Here is a 7458-nt window from a genome sequence, read left to right as displayed (position 1 = left end):
GACCATTACAACCATGAAATTTTTCGAAAAAAGAGGACTACGTCAAAAAGTACCACAGACTAATTATAACAGGTGGGGTATTTCTAAATCAGAATTTGATGAAGATTATGAGTATGATACAATCAATTGGCATACCCATCTGAAATAATTAGGTGGTACCGTGTTTCACCACTTTCGGACCACCCTATAGAGTCAAAAATAATTTAAGCTTTTTCGATCTTGATACCGTCAGAATATGAATCGTTCTCCTATCCCAAAATTTACCGGAGTTATCGACCTATCGAGCACTATTGACTCACCCTATATATATGTACCCCCTGTATATGTCAGCCAGCATATCTTCAGGGAGAATTAACTTACTTAAAACAATCCCTCCTGTCCAATGGTTATAGTTTGAAAGATATCGAACGAGCATTGAGTGCTATATGTCAAGCACGATAGGGCGGAACTCCAGAAATAATTCATAAGGAGAAAGCTCACTTAAGTTTCATATCTTCGTCGACTGACTAAATAGAAAAATATTTTAAGAAACATACCTAACATCAAACATACAAACCAATGCAACAACTAGGACAAGTATTAATAGGTGCTAAGCATAAAATCGACTAGATCCATAAGGCTGACGTTTATAACAATAAGAGGTATTTATTAATTGTATCAAAAATAATAAAAAACTTGCGAATGTGAATAAATTTACATCGGTAGTGCAAAAAGATGTATTCGTGTACACGAACACGAAGAATATTGCCAATTGAATGAATAGATGAGTCTGCACTAGCTGAAAATGCTATGTCCACGGAAACATTATCTTTTTCTGAACAAAAAAATTCTCTAGAACATCAAGAGCTTATACTCAATGATCAATATAGAAGCTAAACATATATAAAAGCATTCCAACAACATCATCAGGAAAGAAGAGACACCCACCGCCTGGTAACCAAAACCAGTCAGAAGTGAAGAGGATAAATCACCTATCCCTACTTCACCTAATGGAGAGGATTTAAATACTGTGTTCGGCCGAGAATAACCACCTTTGAGGAGAAAAAAATTGAAGCAGAAGTGCCACAAGGCCCAATACTAGGGCCGATATTATTCAATACCTGTTCAAGCGACATACCAATAAATCAGGCCACAACTTTACGCAGATGACGTTGCAGTTTTAGCGTCAGAAAGAAATCGACAAAAAGACTACAAAAACATTGGACAATCCCATAAAATGGTATCACAACTGAACCCACAGAAAAAATGAAGATCAGCAACCGAGAGACAAAATGGCAAACCAGCGGCAAGTATCTTGTGATAATAATGGACGAAAATTTGACCTTGAAAAATCACATAGAAGAAGCAGGAAGAAAAGCTAAGAGAATAGAAAAAATCATTTATACCCATTAATTAATAGCGAAAACACACTGGAAGTTGAAATATTTATATAAAAATTATCACACCTACTATGACATAAAGATGTTAACATCTTGAATATTTACTCTTGAACAAAAAGAAATTGCAATTACTAGAAATAATACCAAACAAAACACTGATGGAAGTCACTCAATGAAGAAATCAGAACAAAATATGAAACTCCACAACAGGAGGATTATGTTCAAACATTGGCTAAAAGAGCATTCGAAAAAATAGAATAACATGAAAATAAAGACTTGAGAAAGTATTGAAATTTGACAGTGAAGAATTCAGAAAAATTAAACGACTAAAATCCATTTTCTGAAAGCAATATAAGCAAGCCACATCTTCGTAAATTGAAATAAAAAAATGTCTCCGGAATATCATAATCGAAGATAACAGAAAAAGAACACGTTATAAAACTGTAAAAGCACAATGCAACATAAATAACCAGTTCAGAGAATTCTGAATGTCGAGTCGTAATTTAATATCGAGAGAATTCTGAAGAATTGTAGATTTAGTTTAGATTTGAAATTAAGGGGTTTTATTGCCAAGCGACCTAGTATGCCCCTTATCAGAGCTGTTTCCGCCATCAGGCTATCAGTCGTCATAGTCTTCAACTCGTTCTCCAGTTCCAGAGTTTTAAAACTGAGATGGCTTCAAGGATGTTACTTCTAAAAGTCTCTGGTCCAAAGCAAAACATTTTTTTTTGGGAGGGATTCTGTCACCAGATGATTCGGAGTTTCTTCCTCATCCCCGAAGAATTTGCACTCATCGTTTCCATGAAGTGCTTTCTGAGGCGCTAATGCCCTGTGAGGAATCCAAATAGATGAGAAACTGTCTGAACCAGAGCTAAAACGACCGGAATATTCTGAATCTGTTAAATTCAACCCAGTTAAATTTATTATATTTAACAAACGAAGAACTACTCTTGGGAGCCAAATTGTGATTTTTAGAGGACGTAGGGTGGTAACTCCGCATTTCAGGGGTGTCATTTTTTCATTAAAGGTTAGGTTACAAACGAAATTTCTGTGTTACGAATAATTACTAACGATGTACTCTCAGAGGAAAAAGAAAAATATAGAATTTCAGAAAATGTGGGTGCAACTCCGCATTTTAGGGGTTTTTATCTTTAACTTTTAATTGAAACTTAGGTTACAAACGAAAATTTTTTTGTTACAAACAGTTATTAACGATTTTCTCTCAAATTAAATTTTTTTTCCGAGAAAAATCGGAAAAATCGAAAAAAAACATGAAGTTGGCAACCTAGCGGAATGCTTTATTTTTCTATCAGTATCCTTGGGGTACAAAGGAAATTTACACATACAAATATGAATTACAAATAGTTACAAACGCGTTACTAACTAATGCAAAAAAAATCTTGATTTTAGAAAAAGTGGGTGCTTACTTCCCATTTTAGCAATGATATTTTTTCATTATAGGTTAGGTTAAAAACAAAAATTTTTGTGTTACAAACAGTAATGATGTACCTACTTTCAAACTTAATTTTTTGTTTTTGGAAAAAAATCGAAAAAAAACGTGAAGTTAGCACCCCGGCGGAATGTGATATTACAGTATCCTTGAGGTACAAACGAGAATTTTTGTATTACAAATAGGTTCTAACGAATGCAAAAAAATTCCTCATTTTTGAAAAAGTGGGTGCTAACTTCACGGACACCGTTTACTGCCGTCCTACGGACAGAATTGAGGACGGATAGGTCGGATCTTACCGTCGCGTCGGCCCAAAATTGAAAAATTACAGGCATCGTGACGAAGTGACACATTGATCAGTTTAGGGAATGAAATCTCTTGAATTAAAAGACAAAACTTCGCTTCGTTTCAAATTTTTATTTCATGATGTTATTGCAGACAATTTGTAAAATTTTTAATTATCGGAACTCTTAATTGACCGAATGGCAAGTGGGAACTCTACCTGTTTTATCCATGGGAAAAAATTATTAACATCGAGTAGGTAGATCACCTGGATGATATAATATCCTATACCTATTCCCAGGCACTCCTTCTACCAGATGATGGAACCCATTCCAATTCCGACATGAAACGGATCGAGGAAATGCACAACCAATGAATAATTAATAGCAAAAGTCGCATAGGCTGGTCTAATGCACTTATTTGCAGACGTCATAAATGTATGATTCATGTTTAAAGTTTCATTAAATCAGGTAAGGGATTGACAGTCGGTAATGAGTTTAAGTATAACTATACAATATTTATAAAAAAAATTACATGTTTATATTCTCATTTCAAAGATAAATAGCATAGATCCTTGAAAGTATGAGCTTTCTTTCATAGGTACATGTACAGACAAACTAATTTGTCTGAGTGACGACAAAGATAGTAATAAATCTAGAATAACCAGGAAGTTAACCCTGTAAGAAAACGATAATTATTGAATATTTCTCTCCGGAAATATTTTTCCTGCTTCGTGAGAAGGACTTAGTGTCCTAGATGTCTTTCGTCCAATTAATATATTACCAACTATATACCGAGTTTTTTAATGGACACCCTTGACAATCTTGACATCGCTTAGGTTGGAGGATACTGTAACACTCTCTGAATTTACTGTGAATTATTCAGTAGTATGTGAAAGTGATAATGGATTTGAAATACTTGTGAAAATCATGGGATTTTTGTTCGTTTTGCTAGACAGTTTCCGCTGTATCGTTATTTTTATCTTCGCTCAATTATCTTGCTAAGTAGAATATTGGATGCCGAAGTGAAAAACATTGAATCGAATGTATTTCAAGGGTATAAAAATATTGATGAACTTCAGTGTCCGCAGTTTCAAATAAAAAGAATTGTATCCCCACAGATGGGTACTGCCTATATTCTGAATGAGTTATAAAAACACTCAGATATTGTTGAACATGGGGAAGTTTCGCTAAGCTTAATATCTATTTGTCGGATCGAAACACTTTTTGAAAATTATACCTGTATATTCCAAAATATTCTAGGAATGCTAATCCTCATATATTGTGCGTTCATTCAAATTCGTGGTAAATAGTGCTGTGGAGAAATTGATTTTCTGTTATTACAAGTAGCGCTTAGCTTGTTCCCAAATTCGAAGTATGTAAACAAATGTTAGAAGCTGAGCGCTTCTTGTTATCACAGAAAATCCACACTAAATTCTCCACAACACTTTTGACCACAAATCTAAATGAACGCTCGTTATATGAGGATTTTAGTTATTTTTGATGTTTTTTCAAATTAAGTTAATTCAATAAAGGAAGTTGTACGAGTGAAAAATTAAAAAACAATACATACACAGTATACACACATCGAAAATCTAGGGATATTTCAATAAATTGGCGTTTTTAAGTTTTTTTAGATGATTTAGGAAAAATTGAAAATAAAGCGTAGTTTTCATGAATGGAACAATATTAAAAAAAAATAGTCAAGTTCAGTGAAATGCCATTGAATTATCAAAATGCAGTGCTTGGCTATAGTTATTGAAATTATTCATTAAATAATCGTAACGAATACCAACTCGAGCATAGACAATATATTTCGATTATACGAACCTCTTCATTCGAGCGAAACACTGTTCGAGCAGCGTTCTCGAGATGATTCGCGAACTACGTTTTATGAATCGGTGTATCATCGAATATTGTTTATGCTCGTGATATTATAACTAATCATAAGAAAAATTGATGAATACCTAATAGCGGGATTAGCAGCAAGAGCAATTGTTCCGCATTGAAATATCAAAGACCGAAAATAAAACACTAAGATTTTTCCATAAAGAATATTATATCCAGTACCATCGTAGCATACATATTATCGATTTCATTATATTGATATTCATTATATTATATTATGTTGCTAAATATCTGAAAAATTAATTTTTCCTAATCTTAAGTTCTTTTCCGAGATTCGAATCGGGTTTAGAGTAGTCATTTTCTGATTTCGGTTAGAAGACATTTCTCCATTACGACACTGAAAATAGAATCAGGAATAAATATTGGTTAATACTCTCACCGAACTCGAACGAGCTTATTCCAAGTCCATATTCCAAGCATATTTTCCGTTCTGCAGTTTCGTAAATTCGTACACACAGCAGCAGGAGAGCCAACCAGAATTGATCTTATCTTGAATTTTTCATCACATATTCAAAACTAATCATAAGATAAAAGTTTTGGCTAACAATTTGAATGGAACAGCATTTTGGAAAAAATGATACTTCGCAATTTGTCTGGAATAAGCGAGCAAAAGTGCCAAAAATAAAATTTCTATTGTTTTCATCACGAAATTCATTACATACTTAGTATCTGCCCAGCACAATTTTTGCTTTATTGTGAAGAATCCTTTTTTTTCACTTCAATCCATAATAAAATGAATAAATAAATAGAATTATCCTGCAGACTTCACCCTTTACAAACAGTGATTATAGGACTAGGCATAGAAAGAAGGATCAATTCATATTGAGTCGTTTCAGATATGTTCATATTTGCAACAAAAATTAATTAATCATTATGCTAGTCAATAAAATTATTCGATATTATGGAATTTCATTTTATTGGCAAATTTGACCGGGCCATTTAACTTTATGATAACTATATGACAGCATTAACTTTAATTTGATCATTAGATATATTTTAACTCATTTCATATCTCTGAGATAACTATATAAGAAATATCGGAAAATTTTATATACACTACTATATAAATATATAAAGTCAACATGAAACATTTCCTCTTTTTCTTCGTGCTTTTGTTGGCAGTAATTTCAAGTTTTCAGTTGGGAGTGAGGTGAGTATCATTTTTCCCTTTTTCGTTGTCTAGAATTAATTTTCAATCTGAACACTTTTGTGATATTTCCTAGAAAACTGTGTCGTAATTGGAATAATTGAATGATCGTTATTAAGATTATTCAATTCTTCACTAAACGTACTAAAATAATACTTATGGAAATGATTTGCCCCAATGGCGATATTGTTTGAAATAGTAAGGTGAAACTTGTTCTTTCTATGCATAATGAGTTAATCTAAATTGATTTTTCTTCAGATGTTAACGAAAGAGCGCTTATTTATGGTTTCTGTTATTTCAGGGCTGAAGACGATGATGATGCTTATAGACGCCAACATTATCGACGAGGCACTAAACTTAGATATAGTAGTAAATTAACTTGATGAAACAAATACAGAATGTAAACTTATTGTGAAATAAGAATAAAATGTGAAATATTCTTGATTTTTGAATTTCTTCCGTTATATTTTCGAAATTGTAGTTTTTTGTGCACACTATATATTTTACAATATTGTATGTATATCAGTAATAATGGATCTCCATAATAACTATGCGTCTTTTGGAAAGAGGTTCTGGAATTTTGAGAGTTACTAGGTACTTTCTTAAAATGTCGGTGTCCAGAGCTGTTTGCTGCACATTTATTAGTCCTAGCTTGTGGGGCATTTTTCAACATAAATTATGTGAAGATTATGGAACTGCACCTAAAAATTAATAAAATTGTATATTGATTGTAAGGTATCTGTAGGAAAAAAAGGATGTTTGTTTATTTTGGATTCAAAAATAAAAACTTGCGAAACTTATCAAAAGATCTGAAGGACTTATCTGATGATGGAAATAATTTACCGACCAATTTGTCGCATCTTAATGAACATATCAAGTCAACTTTCATTTGGTAGCTAACAACTTGGATGAAGATTGATCGAAAATATTCATCCTTTTACAACATAATTTTTGGAGTTACACGAGTTACTAGTATAAGAATACTTCTACTTACTTAAATCCGAGAATTTACGTCGATATTAAGTCGGAGGTTTTGATATTGATCTTGAATTCGCAGGTTGGTTACAAAACAGTTAAGGAGATTACTAAAGAAATTCTGATCTAATATTTCTGATAAAAATGATATAAATCGCTAAGTTTATCTTGCAATTCTCACCTCTGATGGTACAATTCGTATTCTTACATAGTTATTTTGTAAGTAATTAATTGAATTATTAGGTATGTGGGTGTATTTATTTTATCATCCTTTCAACGATCGAAGAGTTAAAACGTGAGTCGTTTGTAATTTTAGGT

The 7458-nt window shown here is 32.6% G+C and overlaps 1 long non-coding RNA gene across 1 annotated transcript; it reads left to right on the top strand.

Annotated features, from left to right (window-relative positions):
• Positions 1 to 6030: 6030 nt before the first annotated feature.
• On the top strand, positions 6031 to 6609 carry LOC123688685. Its single transcript, XR_006750084.1, has 2 exons — positions 6031 to 6168; positions 6467 to 6609. It is a non-coding gene; the product is annotated as an uncharacterized LOC123688685 (long non-coding RNA).
• The last annotated feature ends 849 nt before the right edge of the window (positions 6610 to 7458 follow it).

The sequence above is a fragment of the Harmonia axyridis genome, chromosome 1, assembly GCF_914767665.1.
Source record: "Harmonia axyridis chromosome 1, icHarAxyr1.1, whole genome shotgun sequence".
Lineage (NCBI taxonomy): Eukaryota > Metazoa > Arthropoda > Insecta > Coleoptera > Coccinellidae > Harmonia > Harmonia axyridis.
The sequence above is the reverse complement of the archived record's forward strand: the minus strand, read 5'-3'. Positions and strand labels throughout refer to the sequence as shown.